The sequence below is a fragment of the Phyllopteryx taeniolatus genome, chromosome 18, assembly GCF_024500385.1.
Source record: "Phyllopteryx taeniolatus isolate TA_2022b chromosome 18, UOR_Ptae_1.2, whole genome shotgun sequence".
Lineage (NCBI taxonomy): Eukaryota > Metazoa > Chordata > Actinopteri > Syngnathiformes > Syngnathidae > Phyllopteryx > Phyllopteryx taeniolatus.
This window is the reverse complement of record NC_084519.1, coordinates 5,138,916-5,160,204: the sequence shown is the minus strand read 5'-3', so window position 1 is coordinate 5,160,204 and position 21,289 is coordinate 5,138,916. Positions and strand designations below refer to the sequence as shown.

At 40.5% G+C, this 21,289-nt stretch overlaps 1 protein-coding gene across 6 annotated transcripts in view; it reads right to left on the bottom strand.

The window, feature by feature from the left end:
• flrt2 (fibronectin leucine rich transmembrane protein 2) overlaps positions 1-19,651 on the bottom strand; it is a 71,513-nt gene extending 51,862 nt beyond the window's left edge. For 5 of the 6 annotated variants that reach the window (XR_009785471.1, XR_009785470.1, XR_009785472.1 and 2 more), the window contains exon 1: positions 19,307-19,651. The gene's annotated coding sequence lies outside the window, so the exon portion shown is untranslated. The remainder of the gene's footprint in view (positions 1-19,306) is intronic. The other variant, XM_061754175.1, reaches the window with a different exon arrangement.
• Positions 19,652-21,289: the final 1,638 nt, after the last annotated feature.

The window sequence follows — 21,289 nt, the reverse complement described above, 5'->3', positions numbered from 1 at the left end:
ACACTGTCACTGAAACAATGCTGCATTCTTCACTTTATGGGGCAACTTTTCACTTCAGAAAAGGAAAACAAATAAAAAACACAGGAGTGAATACAGACACACAACTCATATCTAGACTACTACAAGTGTAAATAAAAATCCCCTGATAATATATAGATTGATATAAACAGCAGAATATCTCATGGCTGCACTGGTATTTGCTCTTGTAAACAAGGCCATTTTGTTTCAAGTTAAACTGCTCTTTTTAAAACTTTTAGGCTAATTTAAAAGGTAAGCCTTCTGACACATGACCCTGCCAGAAATAAGTAGACTTATTGCTCATTGGAGCTCTGGCTTATATAAAAGTCCCCCCTAAACCATTTTTACTTCTTGTATAGCTTCATTTTCGTGAACGGGCTCAACTTGCATGATTTCTCCCCTTTGCTAGCAAATCCCCTTCACCTGTTTTTCCTTTTTGTCCTCTTTCCTCAGTGCCATCAAATGCGCATCGATAGTTTACTTTGAAATAAAAACTACCAAGGCCGTCCTGAGACAATGAAAACAATGTGTGTTTGCTTGAGCTACCCAACCCATTTTGTGTCCAATGCCCCTCAAAATCTGTAACATTGTTGTGAATTAACGGTTTCCAATGTTCTTAACTCTCCAATGTAACTGAGGTGACTAAATCATGTAAATATTGGACACAGTTCTCATTAGGATGCAATATAGTATAATATAGTAGTATATAATATATATTCAGCCACTGAACACTACAACCACAATAATAAACAGTTAAATTGATAATCTCTGACAGTCTCAGACACAAACTGAACATTGCTATCTTGTGATACAGCTATTGTATTGGATATCATTATATTGTGCAAGAGGTCATACTGCTGTGGCTGCTCGATATCAGCAATATCAGCGATATAAATCAAATACAGTAATAACAGCAGAGAAGTGAAGCACTGATGTCACTGCAAGCTACCAGCTTTACTGATGCTTTGGTCCATATTCATAGCTGCTTTAGGCTTTATACTTCCAAAGAACATACTAGAGGGGGGTTGCCCAATAGGAGCGTTGCGATACTCTTTGGAAAGAGACCTGCATACTAAAATTGCTTTGTGTAAAGAGACCTAAACTTCCCATAGAGCCAATACAAAATGACCCATAACTTGGAATCTTCCAATTGGCTTGTAATAAATGGCAGTCGGAAGCAAATATGTTGCTGATGTGCCCACAGGGTTGAAATAGAAACCTGTGCCAGAATAGTGGCACACACTCAAAGAGAGACATTGTGTAGCCTTGCATTTGATTAGGTAAAGCAATGGAAACGGTTTTATTTCTGTATCTCTCCCTCTCACACATCCTCAGGGCCATAGCGAGTACTTGTCAGGCTGAGCACGCAAAACCAGATACGGCTCTACTTCAGTGTGTCAAGTTGCTTTCTCATCTCACATTTTCTCACGGTTAACAAAATATGAAAACAAAAATCAGTTCAACAGCCTGCATATATGCAAAGATGGAAGTCTGAGTGGAGACCATGCAATATCTGACCTATACGGTGAAAGCAAAACCATTTAACTAATTTGACCCAAATTTGGGGGCAAAATACTGTATGTGTCCACCAAAGTTCCATAAAACTTTGCAGTTATACCTGAGGTCACAAAAGACATCAGCCTACTACAGAGGACCTCATTTCAACAAAATGTGTCTTGTGTCTTTTTGGGGCTCTTTTATAACACTAACTCCAAAAGCTAGCAATCCGTTGTTACAACACCTCACCATACCTCAGTTCGACAAGCATCAAAGGATTAACTCTGCACGTTTTTGACTTTTTTCATTGGCGGAACAAGCAGAGCAGACATTAAAGACATTAAAATGAAAATTATACAGTTAGCTTGACTCGCATAAAAATCCATTAGACACCATCATAGCCATGTGCCTGTCACTCGTTATCAACGTTAAGCCACTGTTACTTTTTTTGTTTTGATGTTTTTCAGTGTGTGAAAATTAAGAATGTTGAAAAATTCAATGGCGGTGGTGAGTTTTGGACCTGGGCCTCTTAATATCACATTGCAAAATATTGTACAAACATGGTATATAAATCTGAGTGGCATTAAAGAAGAGACATAGACGTTACATATTTGAGGATGAATACCATTATCACTAAAGCAATAAACAGTGACCTTTATTTTCTAAATAAAATCACCTCCAAACTTCTATAGCAGTTTGCAATCAATATAAAATAAAGTGACAAAAACACAAAAACCTTAAATAAAATACATCATACTCACCAGAGCTGATGATAGATGCAGCAGACCTTTCTTTGCTCATGCCTGTCTATGTAAGCTAGCTGTCGTGCTTATAATATGGACATACTGCTCTAGAAATGCCCAAAAAAATAATTTTCCGGGTTGAAACAAGCCAGACAGCAACTATGTTGGTCAACTAAGCCTAACGAAGATGAGTTTTTCTTGAAAAGTGAGCCTGGAAAATTAATTGTGATATATCTGACATCATACTAATCAGTAAATCAATCTCATGCACATATTCAGATCCACTAATGAGACTGGTAAACAGACTATTTACCTGAACCGATCAAAGGATGGAAAATGCTGGTGTCGCGAAGACGCAGAGTGGTGAATCTAAAACAGCTATTTCAACGGTGTATGTGTGTGTGTGTTTGACGCCGCTCTCATTCTGAAGGCCTTGGACAGATTAGATTATTCCATTGCAACACAGCTGAAATCTGATTGGACAAACAAAAAATATATATATACTGTACATGACTGGAAGCTGGGCAGCCAAGACACACACTATGAAACGAAGACAAAAGACTGTTGGAATATATATGTACACACACACACATTCATTTTCCATACTACTTATCCTCACTAGGGTCGCGGGCATGCTTGACCCTATCCCAGGTATCTTCGGGTTAGGGTTAACCTAACCTAACCCTCTTCATTCAACCTACCATGCATCCTTTTGGGATGTGGGAGGAAACCGGAGTACCCAGAGAAAACCCACACAGGCACAGGGAGAACATGTAAACTCAATACAGGCGGGGCCGGGATATAAACCCCTTGCCCCTTGTCGTCCACCTTGCCGCTATATATATATATATATATATATATATATATATATATATATATATATATATATATATATATATAATTTATGAATACGATTTAATCAATAGCCAGGCAAAAAAATTTTGTTTGCCTTTAAAAATGTCAATAGTAAAAAAAAAATTTAAAAAAACGTATTACATAGATGCTACTTTTAAAAGGACCTAATTAGGATTGATGATACAAAAATCTGGTTGAGTCCCAAAATATCAATTTTCATTTTCATCATTGATCAGTATATTTTTTTTCCAAATGAAAACTACTGAATCTAAGCTATTAAAATTCGTACTAAGAATGTAAAAACCCAAAACGAAACTAACTATTGGCGAAATATAAATACCCTATTTAAATAAGACCGAGGCATGGTTTTATAAAATGTATGCAATTTTTAAAGATCTTTAAACACACTAATGTAAAACAACATGAACACATTTAAAAATGTACTATACTGTAGAGAGAGCAAGAGCAATTCATCAAGAGCAATTGATAACACAAAAATATTCTACAATCTGTACTGTATTGTTTGAGAGAGAGATCTTACTACACTTACTTTCACACTTCAACAAAAGAGTAAAAACAGTTAAAAATATTAAAATGTGACTTAAAATTTGCCTGTAGAGTTAATAAACGTTTCATGTTGCTGACATTTTGACCCTACAACAGATTATTTCCATTTCCTTTACTCCCTATGGTAAAATTGTTTAGAAATCTGAGCAAACTGGAGGTCCATCATCCCAGGAACGCATTGTTTTTAACCTCAAAGGTTCCACTGGATACCCTTAAACCAAGTGGCCAATCAGTTGATGTAGTAATCCAGACTTCCAGTCAATTCGTGTTGCATTTAGTACCCAGCTGAGTGGTGAAAGGTCTTGTTTGCGCAAACTGCAGGTGGCATCAGGGACATTGGTTCCCCTCAGCGCCACAACAGAAGAGCAAATGTGAGCGCTGTGCCCAGACATAACTGGATAAAGGCTGTCGAGGGGGCCTCAACTCAGCCACAAGTGGAAACACAGGCAGGATCTAATAAGCGTCCTACCCACAGCAATGTTGACTGTAACTCAACAAAGCCTCTGAATATGATCACTTTTGCAGGTAATTTGGTGTCTGCTGGGAATAAATTGTTCGTACATTACATTCCCTCACGTTCCCAAACCTGCAACGGTCTTACTTTAGTTCATTCCTTTACAAGAAGAAAATAGACAGTTACTGACTTTACAAATGACATTGTCTCACTATATAGTAGTCTGTGCAGCTAATTTAAAATATTTAATATCTTGACTTTGTTCCAAGGCACATCACCTGCCTCGCACGGGAGAAAAAAACAAACCAAAAGAGACAAATAAGTAGATCTGGAGGATTCTGTTTTCTTGCTGAGATTTTTGGCTGTCACATAACAACGTGCATGTTTTATTGGGTGACGGACAAATAAAGAACAGCAACGTGCAGCAACGTGTGGGAAGGCAGACAGTGGTCTAAAAGCCTCCATCCATCCCCGAGTCATGTTTCACCAAGCAACGTCAGGTCTTCCCTTAATGTGCACCAGATGCCCTCGCAGTAAAAAATAAAATAAAATAAAAAACATCCCTGCCTTCACCTCCACTGAGAAAAAGAACACCAAGCCCCGATAAGATAATTCATTTGGGAGTTGTGCATGCTTTTTGTTGTTTGCTGTCTTTTATTTTCACGTGGAGCTTTGATCAAAAACCTCGAGGACGCATCAGTTCTCTCCACACGCCTGGCTTTTCCTGTGGGATGTCAAGTACAAGGGGAGATATATGCAAAAACCTCAGATGACACGTTTCGTCTGATGTGGCATTTTCAAATAGATGCCCCATCTTCCCACTGTTGTTGGGGATATTAAATTTCTACGTTGTCTGTTTCTGACTTCTCAACACAAACACATGCTGCTCTGTGATATCCACATCTATTTTTGCTTGATGAAGCGAGTTGTTGTCTGATTTAAGTCACAAACTTGAAGAGATGATCGCTCCTTGTGGTTATTAATTATTTTCCATTCGATGAGATACTCCTACAAAAACATAATCATTCAATCTGGTACTGCAATAAATGTTTGACGATACACTGTGTAATTTTGCTACCTCTATGGGATTAAACAGGGATTGAACCCGGGTCCTCAGAACTGTGAGGCTGACGCTCTAACCAGTCGGCCACCGTGCCGAAATAATATATAAAATATATATATATATATTTTTTTTAATATATATATATAAAAAAAAATAATATATATATATATATATATATATATTTTTTTTTTTTTCAGAAGTGGAAACGGGCAGCACGGTAGAACATGTGTCTAGCATGTCTCCCTCCAGTCTAAAAGATCCAGGTTCAGCTTGGATGAGACCTTTGTGAGTCAGGTTTACAGTTTTATCTGAGCTTGTTTAAGTTTTCTCCACAAAATTGCATGGTTGTAGAGCTTGAGACATTTCCCATAGTTGTGAATGAAAGTATCGTAAACATGGAGAAGAAAAGATTAAAGCCATCAGGTGCACGATTTCGGAAGAAAATAAAAGCAGGGAAAACAAGCAAAGGCTGCAGGTTTGTTTATAATTCAATATATTTTAAAGAAATAAAAGTCCACTCCAGTGTTTTCCATCAGTGTGTGTGTGTGTGTGTGCAGGTGGTGAATAGGAGGACATGGGGGTGTGACAGGGGGGGTCTCATACAATGTGCCCTTCAAGCTAAGAGCGGCACTGCTTGATGACAAAATACACCAATCTGCAACCTAGACACACCTTCGCCTGGCCTAACAACCTAAAACACCCGCTGTAAAACTACAGCCAAAGCATAAACCATTAAATACACTACACTTTACACAAATGTATTGTTATTTGTATAAATAAATAATTCTTGACATCAACCAGTGAAATAATGTGACGGTTATTATCCTCATTTAAGATCAATTGGAGTATGAGTCAGCGGTGACCAACTGAACAGTATGTAACATTTCATATTTTTATTATTTATTTATGATTGTTTACTCCCGGTTGTCACTGCCTGTTGTTGATGCATGTGTGGTTATTTATGTGTAATTTGGGCATTTTCGCAAGTGAGTAGTTTCATGTGTTCTGTCAATGAAACAGTCAAATCGGGAGTGTCACTTGAAATAGACACAGCCAGAAAAAAAATAAAAAAGGATGAAGGCATAAAACTGAACTAGAATAAACCCCTAAAACACTCCAAAACAGTCTTATCATTAATTTTGAGAATAATGGCCATTAGGACAGTGTGTTTCATTTTTTGCATCATTTAACGAATAGGAATTCAACTGACACACAGACTGTCCACTATGCATGGTTAATTAATGTCATAGAAGGGGGATGTTTCACTGCACCCTTGTCAACATTGTACAAGAAACTTTTCTCACTACATATTCCATTTCCAAGTGTTACAACAATATAATTATTACTTAGTGTTAACATAATGAATACAAACATAATAAATGTTAATGTATTAGTGCAGCTTTAAGTGATTAATTGGTATTTGCCTGAGTTTGGGCATGGCCTGATTAATTCCTGTCATTAACCCTGGCCAAACACAGGACATGCTCATGCACAAACCGTATTCATCTTATGAGAGAAAGCACATTGCCTGACGCGATGAATTTCAAAGCCCCACACTGACTGGAGATGTTTCTGTTCCTTGTAAAATGCACCTGTAAAAGCACATGAATGAAATTGACAAGCCAATAGCTTTTCTGGTGGAATAGAGTTGAGTTTATAAATGTTGAGGAAGCAAAAGAAGAGAACAATAGGTCTTAAATTTTCTAGGCCAGTCAAATGCGAGGGGTGTGTGGCCAAAAATGAACGGTGCAGCTCTTGCTGCAGGCCAGGTCTGCGAGAAGGTCATGTGAAAGTGGAATGTGGTTCAGCTGGATACTTGCCTGCGGCTATGTTCAGTCAAGAAGGCTTATTTTTCCTAAAACAAAGAGAAAACTGTATGCCACCTGGGAGAGATTATTTCTTTCTGCATAAATATAGTGGAGATTATTTTGAATAATTTGGTCTTGAAACATGTGTCAATGTCTTGCCACTGGGCAGAATATTTTTTCATTTGAACTTGTATTTTTTCAGCCAAGTTCAGTAGGTACAAAAAGAGTGGGTGGGCGGCGAGGCTGGACAGGCAATTACTGTATAATTACCGTGAATCTTTAGAGACATAAGGAATGCATCATTCAGCATGCACCTGATAGCAAGCAAATAAGTGAGTGACAAGTAATAAAATAAGGGTGGAGGGTGCCAGAATCTTGATGCACAAAATGTAAACGGCCACACACACAATGGTAATTAAAAAAATAGCAGCTGTATGAATGACAGTTTTATCAGATATAAAAAAAGTACTACTTCGTATTAAAGCATTACATTAAAAAAATATTTAAGTATTTCATTATCCTGTGGTTGATGTTTATTAAAGACGAAGCTTAAGCAAAAACAGGAAGTCCAGGGAGTTGCATAATGCCTTTGTGAAGTTTAGAAGTGAAGTTGGTCTATTGTGTTGTTTGGATATTGCAACAGTAACTAAAAAGATGATGTCAGACTGTCTGGTGAGGAAAAGAGTGTCAAACAAAGGCTAAAGACAGCCAGACGGAGTGGATTACCTAGAGGAAAGGGCAAAAATTACTAATATGTTTTATGTTTACACTGACAAAATGGTTTTTGGCTGATCAAGATTGAAATCAGACCCTTTTTAATCATGTGCAATGGCAAGAGATAACTGCAAATTATGCTGTAGGTGGTTTGAAATCTGATTCAAATCAAATTTCCGAGTTAGCATACATATCTAAATCTGATTCTAACTGTCCTTTACGTCACTCATAGGATATAACCAAGAACACATGACAGTGAAATAATGCAGCCCTATGGGGGGCACAAGCCAGTGCAAACTGTAGGCCGGTCCCAAGCCCGGATAAATGCAGAGGGTTGCGTCAGGAAGGGCATCCGGCTTAAAACTTTGCCAAACAAATATGAGCGTTCATCAAAACAATTCCATACTGGATCGGTCGTGACCCGGGTTAACAACGTCCGCCACCGGCACCGTCAATCTGCAGGGCGCCGGTGGAAATTCAGCTACTGTGGGTCGAAGTCGAAGAAGAAGAGGTGGAAAGCTGGTTCTTCGGCAGAAAGAGAAGAGGAAAGCACAGAGCCTAGAACTGAATTTGGGGACTTTGATTGTTGGGACTATGACAGGAAAATGTCGGGAGTTGGTTGACATGATGATGAGGAGAAAGGTGGATATATTGTGTGTCCAGTAGACAAGGTGGAAAGTCAGTAAGGCTAGAAGTTTAGGGGCAGGGTATAAATTATTTTACCATGGTGTAGATGGGAAGAGAAATGGAGTCGGGGTTATTTTGAAAGAAGAGTTGGCGAAGTTGTAGGGTTGTCCTGGTTGACACACCTCTGCAACATCGCGTGGAGATCGGGGACAGTGCCTCTGGATTGGTAGACTGGGGTGGTGGTCCCCCTTTTTAAGAAGGGGAGGGGAGGGTCCATTGGGAAGTTGAATCTCAGATTCAGGAGGAGCAGTGTGGTTTTCGTCTTGGCCGTGCAGCAGTGGACGAGCTCTACACTCTCGGCAGGGTCCTCGAGGGTGGATGGCTCGCCCAACCAGTCCAAAAGTGTTTTTTTAGACTTGGAGAAGGCGTTCCTCGAGGGTCCTGTGGGGGGTGCGTCGAGAGACTGAACCCCCTGATACGGGCTGTTCGGTCCCTGTACGACCAGAGTCAGAGTTTGGTCCGCATATCCGGCAGTAAGTCGGACTCGTTCCCGGTGAGGGTTGGACTCCGCCAAGGCTGCCCTGTTCATAACTTTTATGAGCCGAGGCGTAGAGGGGCTCCGGTTTGGTGGCCTCAGTATTGCATCTCTGCTTTTTGCAGATGATGTGGTTCTGTTGGCTTCATCAAGCCGTGACCTCCAACTTTCACTGGAGCAGTTCGCAGCTGAGTGTGAAGCGCCTGGAATGCGAATCAGCACCTCCAAATCTGAGACCATGGTCCTCAGTCGGAAAAGGTTGGCGTGCCCGCTCCAGGCGGGGATGAGATCCTGCCCCAAGTGGAGGAGTTCAAGTATCTTGGGGTCTTGTTCACGAGTGAGGGAAGAATGAAACGGGAGATCGACAGGCGGATCGGTGTAGCGTCTGCAGTGATGCGGACTTTGTATCGATCCATTGTGGTAAAGAAGGAGCTAAGCCGAAAGGCAAAGCTCTCGATTTACCGGTCGATCTATGTTCCTACCCTCACCTATGGTCACGAGATGTGGGTCGTGACCGAAAGAACAAGATCCCGGATACAAAATGAGTTTCCTCCGCAGGGTGTCCGGGCTCTCCCTTAGAGATAGGGTCAGAAGCTAGAAGCTAAGCTCATCCGGGAGGATCTCAGAGTAGAGCTGCTGCTCCTCCACATCAAGAGGAGCCAGATGAGGTGGCTGGGGCATCTGATTCGGATACCTCCCGGACGCCTCCTTGGTGAGATGTTCGGGGGGCCCCACTGGGAGGAGACCCCGGTGACGACCCAGGACACGCTGGAGAGACTACGTCCTTCGGCTGGCCTGGGAACACCTTGGGATCCCCCCGGAAGAGCTGAATGAAGTGGCTGGGGAGAGGGAAGTCTGGGCGTCCCTGCTAAAGCTACTCCCCCCGCGACCCGACCTCGGATAAGCGGTAGAAAATGGATGGATGGATGGCGTTGGCTAAGAATGTCTTGGAGGTGAAAAGAGTATCAGATCGAGTGATTAGGCTGAAACTTGAAATTGAGGGTGTTATGTATAATGTGATTAGTGGCTATGCCCCACAGGTAGGATGTGATCTAGAGGTGAAAGAGAAATTCTGGAAGGAGCTAGACGAAGTAGTTCTGAGGATCCCAGACAGAGAGAGAGTCGTGATTGGTGCAGATTGTAATGGACATGTTGGTGGAGGAAATAGGGGTGATGAAGAAGTGATGGGTAAGTACGGCATCCAGGAAAGGAACTTGGAGGGACAGATGGTGGTAGACTTTGCAAAAAGGATGCAAATGGCTGTAGTGAACACTTGTTTCCAGAAGAGGCAGGAACATAGGGTGACCTATAAGAGCGGAGGTCGAAGATTACATCTTGTGCAGACGATGTAATCTGAAGGAGGTTACTGACTGTAAGGTTGTGGTAGGGGAGAGTGTGGCTAGACAGCATAGGATGGTGGTGTGTAAAATGACTCTGGTGGTGGGAGGAAGATTAGGAAGACAAAGGCAGAGCAGAGAACCATGTGGTGGAAGCTGAGACAGGACGAGTGTTGTGCAGCTTTTCGGGAAGAGGTGAGAAAGGCTCTTGGTGGACTCGGAGCTTCCAGAAGACTGGACCACTACAGCCAAGGTGATCAGAGAGGCAGGCAGGAGAGTACTTGGTGTATCTTCTGGCAGGAAAGGAGAGAAGGAGACTTGGTGCTGGAACCTCACAGTACAGGAAATCATACAAGGAAAAAGGTTAGCTCAGAAGAAATGGGACACTGAGAGGACCAAGGAGAGGCAAAAGGAATAGATTGAGATGTCACATAGGGCAAAGGTAGAGGTGGCAAAGGCCAAACAAGAGGCATATGATGATATTTATGGCAGGTTGGACACTAAAGAAGGAGAAAAGGATCTATACAGGTTGGCCAGACAGAGGGATAGATATGGGAAGGATGTGCAGCAGGTTAGGATGATTAAGGATAGAGATGGAAATATGTTGACTGGTGCCAGTAGAGTGCTCGATAGATGGAAATAATACTTTGAAAATGAGAGAGAAGGGAGAGTAGAAGAGGCAAGTGTGGTGGACCAGAAAGTGGCAATGATTAGTAAGGGGGAAGTTAGAAAGGCATTAAAGAGGATGAAAAATGGAAAGGCAGTTGGTCCTTATGACATTCCTGTGGAGGTATGGAAGCATCTAGGAGAGGTGGCTGTGGAGTTTTTGACCAGCTTATTCAATAGAATTCTAGCACGTGAGAAGATGCCTGAGGAATGGATTTTTAAGAACAAGGATGATGTGCAGAGCTGTGGGAACTATAGAGGAACAAAGTTGATGAGCCACACAATGGGAAAGTTATGGGAAAGAGTAGTGGAGGCTAGACTCAGGACAGAAGTGAGTATTTGCGAGCAACAGTATGGTTTCATGCCTAGAAAGAGTACCACAGATGCATTATTTGCCTTGAGGATGTTGATGGAAAAGTACAGAGAAGGTCAGAAGGAGCTACATTGTGTCTTTGTAGATCTAGAGAAAGCCTATGACAGAGTACCCAGAGAGGAACTGTGGTACTGCATGCGGAAGCCTGGAGTGGCAGAGAAGTATGTTAGAATAATACAGGACATGTACGAGGGCAGCAGAACAGTGGTGAGGTGTGCTGTAGGTGTGACAGACAAATTTAAGGTGGAGGTGGGACTGCATCAGGGATCAGCCCCGAGCCCCTTCCTGTTTGCAGTGGTGATGGATAAGCTGACAGATGAGGTTAGACTGGAATCTCTATGGACCATGATGTTTGCAGATGACATTGTGATCTGCAGTGAAAGAAGGGAGCAGGTGGAGGAACCGTTAGAAAGATGGAGGCATGCACTGCAGAGGAATGAAGATTAGCCGAAGTAAAACAGAATATATGTGCATGAATGAGAGGTGTGGTGGGGGAAGAGTGAGGCTACAGGGAGAAGAGATAGCAAGGGTGGAGGACTTCAAATACTTGGGGTAAACCGTCCAGAGCAATGGTGAGTGTGGTCAGGAAGTGAAGAAACGGGTCCAAGCAGGTTGGAATAGATGGAGGAAGGTGTCAGGTGTGTTATGTGACAGAAGAGTCTCTGCTAGGATGAAGGGCAAAGTTTATAAAACAGTGGTGAGGCCAGCCATGATGTACGGATTAGAGACAGTGGCACTGAACAGACAACAGGAAGCAGAGCTGGAGGTGGCGGAAATGAAGATGTTAAGGTTCGCTTTCGGAGTGACCAGGTTGGATAAAATTAGAAATGAGCTCATCAGAGGGACAGCCAAGGTTCGATGTTTTGGAGACCAAAGTTAGAGAGAGCAGACTTCGATGGTTTGGACACGTCCAGAGGAGAAATAGTGAGTATATAGGTAGAAGGACGATGAGGATGGAACTTTCAGGCAAGAGAGCTAGAGAGAAGGTTGATGGATGTCGTGAGGGAAGACATGAGTGCAGTTGGTGTTTGAGAGGAGGATGCAGGAGATAACATGGAAAAGGATGACGCGCTGTGACGACCCCTAAAGGGACAAGGCCAAAGGAAAAGAAGAAGGAGACATGACAGTGATATCTTAGCTAACTGCTGCATAGAGAAAAAAATGTTTTCCAGATCAGATTTTAAATTATTATAGCCTCTTGCTGCTCAATGTAACAATAACTAAGAACTTAACATATTTACTGAATGTCATCGGAACCTTTGAAATATCAGTCTTTCCTCCTACTCTAATTTGACATACAGTAGCACAAGTGCAATTATCATTGGTAGCCCTTTCAAGAAGCGTATTGAAGATGATAGCATGTTGTCGCTGTCAGGAAGAAACCGTACATGTCCAAATGTGGTAAATTTAATATTTTTTGACAAATCGATACTATAGGTCTGTCCCCACTTTGTTATTTGTATGCATTATAATCAATTGAAAGTGTTGAAAATAGCTTGAGAACAAAACTATTGAAACTCTTTGACTGCTTAAAATGTCTTGAGAATTGTGGTAAAAATTATATCTCTATGCTCTTTGGAACCCATGTGGCATAATTGTCACCTAGATTTAAAGTCAGGATGTATTTTAGACAATAATGAGTGAAAATCATGAGGTTGCATACGTTTGAGTTGGCCTGTTCAAATCGATCTCTGTAACGCTTCATTGCAAAGCTCGTGAATCATGCAGATTAATATCCGCTTAATACTCGGGGTTAGTCGGCTCATCGTTTTATTTACTGCATTGCTCATGGCTCTTAGATCTTTAAAAACAGTTTGGGAAGATGGATGTAACACAGGTGTTTGCTTTTGTGAATTATTAAAGGCTTTTTGTACGGTCAGGTGGTCGGTGTGAAAAGTTTCTGTGAATACATTAAATATTAATAGCCGACTACTGAATACTGAATAACACTTTATTTGAGTCTGTGATGGGATTATAGTCAAAGAAAAATAAATTTGCAACAGTTGGAATCTCACAAATAAAATGAAATTTAAGCTTACATGGCTTATCTCTCAGCTAACTGCAGACCTGCCAGTAAACCCATGACAAGGAAAAATAGGGAAAATGTAAGTAAAGAACTAAAACTGCTTGCACCGCTCCTGCCACATGAAACATGTCTGTACATATGAATCCTCCTAGTCTCTGAGGCTTCTTTCGCTTTGATGTGAGTGTGTGAGAGGATACATCTTCAATCTTTTTCTAATCCAACGTCTCCTATGTTCGTTCTGTTCTGGAAACATGTAACATGAGTCACTGAACGCATTAGTACGAAAGAAGTAATGCTGATAGGCTTCGAACACTGCTTATAAATGACAATTTGAAAAAAAGGACTTACTGCAAAAGATTAGATTCGAGAGACAAATTGTGTTTTTATGAGGTGAGAAGTAGGCCGGGAAGAGGAGGATGGAGGCCTTTGTTTAATCGAAAATGTGTCGGCTGAATGGATCGAGTCAGCTAAAACTTCAGTGTGGTTGGAGCAAAAAAAATCAAGCTGTTAGGCTCCAAGTAGTGTGCTGTACTCCTACTGGCAGCTGGTCTGGATAGAGTTCACTAGGGCTTTTTGGGCCTCTTTCAGAAGGCTCCAAAGCAAACAAGAATGGCCTCGCTCACAGCCCATAAAACTTGCATGTCAAACCTACGCCGTCAGAGAGAGCGCAGTACTTCACAAAATGCTTTTGCATTTTGTCGTCTAGCGCACTTAAAATGTACTGTAATCCTTTTTACAATGATTTGGTGGAATTAAAACTCCCGATATGCCATCAGGTTGTATTCAAGGTCGTCTCAAGAGATGATAAGCGGTAATAAGTCTCGTTAATTGTGATATACTTCTGTACAAAACCTGCAAATATTTTTAAAAAGACCATGCCTGTTAAATCATTCTAAACTATAATCTTGCTGTCTGATAAGTAACGTTTTGCAATGAAGAAGCTAAGCTTGCGAGAGTCAGCTGTCTCCGGCCAGTCTTAGAACTTGCACGGTATGCAGGGCGTGGCTTGCCAAGAATAGCAGTGGAATCCATAATAAGACCTCTTTCATAGTCCAGATGTGATGGCAAATGACCAGATTGTTCAAACTCCGAGCCGACCGCTAGTCCTTGTCGTTCATACAATACCCCATAATTTCCACTGCACTGTCGGGCCTCACAGACATGGAGACATAAGGAATAACTGACTGTGTGCTCATATATGGGTTAATCATGTGAGTCTAAAGTCCCTTGCATTGAGACTCAAATGATCCTCAAATTAAAACATTTAGGTTGGACTTCAGTCAAATTGCAGCACTGCAACCAGAAAATATGATTGTACCTAAAGGAATGATGACATAGCCAAGATTCAAACCCCGATCCCCAGAACTGTGAGGGAGATGTGCTAACCACTGTTCTGCGTATGCAATCTAATATACAACAAAAATAGTTTATATGGTGTATATGTACTGTAGTAGTTGAAGTTTTAGAATCATGGTGTTTATCTTGTTGGGTGAAAGCCCTCGTGTTACTCCAGATATTTGCATCTAGCTTAAGTCAGAGTTGATTACTGTAGAAGGAACGATGGCATGCTTGAGTCGAGGGTTAGTCCTTTCAGACATTAGTTATGCAGGAATGTTTTCGAAAATAACGTCATCGCTAACGTGCGGGTGATTGTTCGTAACGCTTATGTCAGAGAAAGACATTAATCACACAATCTGATGAATGACCAAAGCAGTAAATATTGTCCTCTATTTATTTTAGGGGTCACATTTTTATTCTACTGCTATGAGTGAAGTCCTCCCACCCCAGACTTCCCGCACACACACAAAAACAGGGCATGGATGGTCACGAGTGGGAGATTATGATTGTTGGATGAAAACAGCAGGAGGTGGAATTCATCACAGAACGGGAGTGTTGGATTTCTCTTCCCTCTAAGGCAGCTTCATGTTTTCTACGTTATTCTCATCTCATGTCAAAGTTGACTATAATCTAATGACTGGACTTCAAATAGCCAGGTATTATCTTCCTAAAAATATACACTCAAAGCATTCTTTCAGAACTACTGAACGATGTTTGTTTTTAAAGCAATGGTAGGAATTCTGCTCCTTCTGCACCACTGGCAGAATGGAGGTTTGACCCACATATACTTATTTATACATGCACATACAATATTAACTATCTTTTTTAACAGACACTTAACTCCAATTAACCCTCATTCTTCTATTTGTCTATAATTACATTGTTGCTGGTATTTCAGAATTATTATTGTTTTCTAGGTCCAGGCGGTGCAAGTGGAGAAAAAATGAGAACAAGCTTCTCCTTGTGCTGGATCTCCCAGTTGGCCTGTGACCAGTCTCTACTCTACCCAGTCTCCCCCTCCTCACCCTCTCAATACTCCTCTGCTTGTTCACCGCTCTCCTGTTCCCTCACTGCATATCTAAGCTCAGTCTTCGGGTCATGTCCAGCGCCAGACACTGTCTGATTCATGCCTTCAGACCTCAGCTGAGTCCAAACTACTTCAGCTTTGGGCTGCCTGGTGGATTGATCTAGCATCCTGCAGGGAGGCTGATCAATTCTACTGTAAACAGGTCAAAGAATGACATAACTGCAGAATAATGATAAAAGTACAAATTCTAAAGAACCAACAACAAAACAACTTAACACATTTTTTATACTTAGAAATGTTTAGTTGTATTTTTTTCATATTGAATTGTTAATTTGAGCCTCTAAATGAACGTTACAGAAAAAAAGGGGGAGGGGGGACACTTGTTGGACAAACTGGCTTCTGTCGAGGTGCCTTTGAACAAGCTCAAGTAGCAGCACTGTTTGCGCTTCTCTTTCCATCTCTTCTTGCATGCCTGCATTTGTTTGATCTGGTTCTCTGTCTGATGTGCAACACAAAATGTAGACAAGCCTAAATTGCATTTCTCCTTGAGGGATTATAATGAGTATAATAAATACAAATGTATTTTAAAAAACTCTATTACAACCTTAAACTATTTTTCATCCACACAATCAGGCTACACCAGAACTATTCATACTTGCATTTTTCTCTATTAATTGATGCTTAGCGACTTGTTTCTTCTCGAACTTCCAAACATTTCCCAATTTCAGTTTCAGATGTCACCAAATGAGACATGATAGATGAAAATGCGTAATGTTTTTCATCTAGGGATATTCACAGATTGTGGAGTGATCTGTAGACGTTACGTTAGGTTTGTTCTTTTTTTAACCCACGTCAGTTAAATGCGTTAAAATATTCAAATATAGCTAAACATATTTTACTTGATGTATTATAGCTTTAGAAATAAAAATATAATAGTTATGGTATACATACATTTAACCCTTCACAAGGGATTTAATTTTTGTTTCATATTTAAAGAATATGTGTAATAGTTATACCACTGTGTAGTTAAGGCCACAAATATTTTGTTTATATCCAAAATAAATACTTGCTACTAAATAAATACTTACTTGCTTGAAGATTGGATTTGAATGACATGATAATGTGAAGAACAGGAACATACCTATATATATATATATATATATATATATATATATATATATATATATATATATATATATATATATAAAATGCTAGTCCAAAGACAAAGTCCATCCATCCATTTTCTGAGCCGCTCTCCCTCACAAGGGTCACGGGCCGCTGGAGCCTATCCCAGCTATCTTCGGGCGAGAGGCGGGGTACACCCTGAACTGGTCGCCAGCCAATCGCAGGACACATATAAACAAACAACCATTCGCACTCACTTTCACAATTTACGGGCAATTTAGAGTCTTCAATGAACCTAGCGTGCATGTTTTTGGGATGTGAGAGGAAACCGGAGTTCTCGGAGAAAACCCACGCAGGCACAGGGAGAACATGCAAAGGTGGGGCCAGGGATTGAATCCCGGTCCTCAGAACTGTGAGGCAGAAGCTCTAACCAGTTGTACACCGTGCCGCCCCAAAGACAAAGTATCAAAGAGATTTGGCGAAAAATGAACAAAGTCAAAGAGTTTGTCTTTGTCTTTCATACTTGTTTTATGTGATTTTTGCAAATAATGCAAGTTCTTAAAAGGTAATCTTTTAAAGTGGTAATTATTATCCCTCACGTTTAATTTTTTCATAAACATGAGGTAAGCCTCACGATAGCGACTTAAAATGTTCATGAATTATTATTTCTAAGCAATAAAATAATGGACTCATTAACGCACAACTTGCAGACAGCTCATCCTTTAAATTTACTCACTTGCAACAAATTGCATATGCTGGAAGATACGCATTCTACCAATGCATCATAAAGATTCTCAGTGGAGCAGGTCTTTAAAATTAGATTAGCAATTTCAATTAATTGGCTAATTAGTGAAAAATAATGACTTCATAGATGAGTGGCTGGACTGCGGCTACCACCACAGTTGGTTGCACAACAGAGTGTAAATTTCAATAAGCAACCAAAACATTGATTAATGACTCAACCCGAGCACATGGTCAACAAAAACAAACACATTTACAACACTGGGCAGGTTAGATCAGCAAGAATGCTTGATCTCATTTAATTGGAAAATGCTGGAAAAGGATTGAAATAGTAACAGCTTGCTTTTGCTGATAATATAGTTTTGTAACAATGTTTTTCAATTATTTTTCATTGTATTTTCATGAGAAGCTTCAGGAAATATTAACTAGCTTAAAGCCAAAATGCATGTCCACAAAACCCCTCATTGACCTCAATGCAGTCATTAAGGTGTTGGGGTTATGCGTTGCGGATGATAACGTTATGGGTTACTATTCCCTGTACACTTTAATGTTTACTCATTCGTCATCTTCATTGGCAGTACTGGCTTGCTGCTAGTTTGTTAAGTGAATACTGTGAATAGGCTTTGTAAATGGAAGTTATTGGGGCAGCTCTCACTGGGACAGAAAAAAGCTTTTGATCACAGTCGTGTCATTATTTCCCATGAAGAATTGTGTGTTTACCTGCAAGAGCAATGAAGCACTTCACACCCATTTAAATAATGAGACCATTGCAAGATAATTGCTGCTGTTTCACCTTAGACACTTTTAAAGTTATAGCATGAAAATGCTCGCAATTACTTTAAATTGTTTTTCACGTTGAGAGGAAACGGTGACAGATTCATGAATATAAACTTGAAATCCCTCCAGATGATTGTTATTTTCTGTTTAAAACTACCATGAAAAGATGTGAATGTTCTCTTATGTCTTAGGAAACTGTGTGCTCATTCTTTTATATTTTGGGCCACTTATTAAAATCATCAGTAAGTGTTTTAAAGTGAACTTCAGAGAAACATCAACCAGCTTGACAAGGCAAGTGTACCGGGTCACTAAACAACAGGCTGGGGCAAGGAAAGAAACAAGGCAGTCATGAATAATACATGGAATAAAAAGGTCCCACTTTTAAGCATTCATCCGAGCTTTCAGCTGGTGCTGACTCTCTTTCTTTCCTCTTTCTCTTTCAACTTTGCACACTTTCTTCAGACATCCTTTAAACTCAGCAGGAGAGTGAGAGTGATTGGTTTAATTATGTGTGTTGTGATTAAGCCGGAGCACTCATCAAGGAAGATTTGAAACATTCTATGTAAGGTACCAGAAAGTTCAATTTAGACACAATACATTTGCACCCATGCAAGTTATATATGTACACTTATTGGCCATAACCACTTGCAGAGGTCATTCTTTACAAAGATACAAATTCTCAATTTTGATTAACACAATCAGAGAGGTATTTATTTATTGATATATGCCTTTTTTTGTAGGTGTAGAAATGCACCGAATCACACTGCGAGGTACAGTTTTTCTTGGTTACCTTGTTTTACTACATATGTCAGCATTACGCAGTGCAGGTACTGTAATTAACCACACCATAAAACATTATCTACGTACTCTCTGACAGTGTCAATCAAAAATTTGCATTACAGTGGACATTTTTGATACAGCTCCTGTATTGGATCACATCTCATCTAGATTGTGCAATGTTGTGGCCTGTTTTATTCAATACACACTGAAAGGCATTTTAAAGAGAGCCACTTACCGTCTTTGGACAACTTGCAGTCATCGCAGAGAAGAAGAGTGGCAAACACAAGCTCACCGGGTCACCTTCACATCCCAGGGCGGCTCCCACATATGAGGTCGTTAAATTTTAAGCACATATGGAAGGGCGGCCGGCTTGCTAGCGCGTGTCAAGAGGAAAATGAAGGTAGCAGTCAGACAGGCCCTGGAAGGAAAAGGAGACCGACAACAAGCAAAGACAGCTTCTTCCCCTTCCTCCTCGCTGTCTCTCATGTAACTTAACCCCTGAGCTGCCTTGGCGAGTAGACACAAACAGAACCAGTTCCAGACCTGTCCTAAACCCGTGGATGTCTCTCCCTTTTTTTCCCCTCTCCCTGTTTTCTCTTCCCTCTACATTTCTTTTTTTTTTTGGTATCATTTAACTCTTGAAAATGTGCGGGTTGGCGATGAGCTCACCGCGGGCTCAGGTTTCAGAGCTGTGCTGGAATGCAAGGGCAGCTACACAGAGAGGCAGAGGTGCTGCTGAGGTCAAAGGCTACCAGGCTAGTGTGGAGGAACACTGTCAAGAGGAGTCTGTCTCATGGGGTGTCTGCCATGTAGGGTGGTTTTGTGCCTGTGTGTCTTATGGATGGGGGGATTGGTGGTGGGGGTAGTCTGAGGGGCCTGGAGTGCTGAGAACAAAAGAGGAGTTAAAGGGGTCACAGACAGCGGATGTCGTGGGGCCAAAGAACATTTGACAACACTTGGGGCAGTAGACTCGAAGACACTGAGAACAGTGAGAAACTTAAATTCCCCTAGGTGCCAGATGTATTGCTCACTCAGTGTTTTGGGTCTTTGCCTCAAGGAATAGGTCTTTTGTGAGATGAGCACTAGTCATATAGTGTACTTTATTCTGTATACACAAATAAACATGTGCTGTGACACCTTTTAAGTTGATGCCCCTGAAACCGTATTGAATTGATCCCAAAATGTTCAGAAATGTCTTAAATTGAACATCACTGCCTTTGTTTTGCTTTTCTATTTGAATTTTTAACAAACACTCTGCAGGTGTCTCTCATTAGCTCAACCTGCAAATGATTAATTTATTATTAGAATTTCTGAATTATGTAATGATAAAGATGTTCTCATCGGGCATCACTCAGGTAGAAGTGTCCCATTGTACTCGTGCTCAATTTGAGGTTAATTCTTTTAATAGTTACCACCCTGATGGGCACGTACAAAGGTGATGAATTGACTATATATTTGTGTTTTATTTATTTGTGTTTGCGTTTGAAATTGCCTCACTAGAAATGCAGTGTCCTGCTATATGCACAATGTAAATTTAAGAAAAATCCTGTTTATTACCTAAAAAAGGGAACTAATTGGTCATTCATTAAGTTAACTGTCTTATTCTCTCTTGTGTATTCATAATTGCTCTTTAAACAAACAAAAGTATATTTATCCGATTACTTGATTATAGAATTGTCAGTAGGATACTTGATTACTCATTGCAGCACTATTGGATGCAAATTCTCATTAGTGACAGGTCTGTTTAATGTAACTTCAGAAATAAAGTGAGAAAAGGTAAGTCAAAGCATAGCATTTTTATTGAATAACTGAAAACGTAGTATCGATCGGGTTTGAAGGCGCAAAAACTTGACGACGCCACCTTGACGATCGCCTTTGAAGGTGCAAAATATTTATCAGCTCCCTAGTTAGGTTCAAAGCACTTGAGTAGTTTGTTTATATATGCCATGCGATTGGCTTGCGACCAGTTCAGGGTGTACTCTGCCTCTCGCCCGAAGATAGCTGGGATAGGCTCCAGCACGCCCGCGACCCTTGTGAGGATAAAGCGGTACAGGCAATGGATGGATGGAGGAATAAGTATGGATTTTAAAATATATTTAATACATAAATATTATATGCTAAATATATAAGTATATCATATATTAATTAAATATATAAATACTATATGTATTCAAATATATAATTACTTAGTTGTTAACATGACTTGAAAATCGTAGTG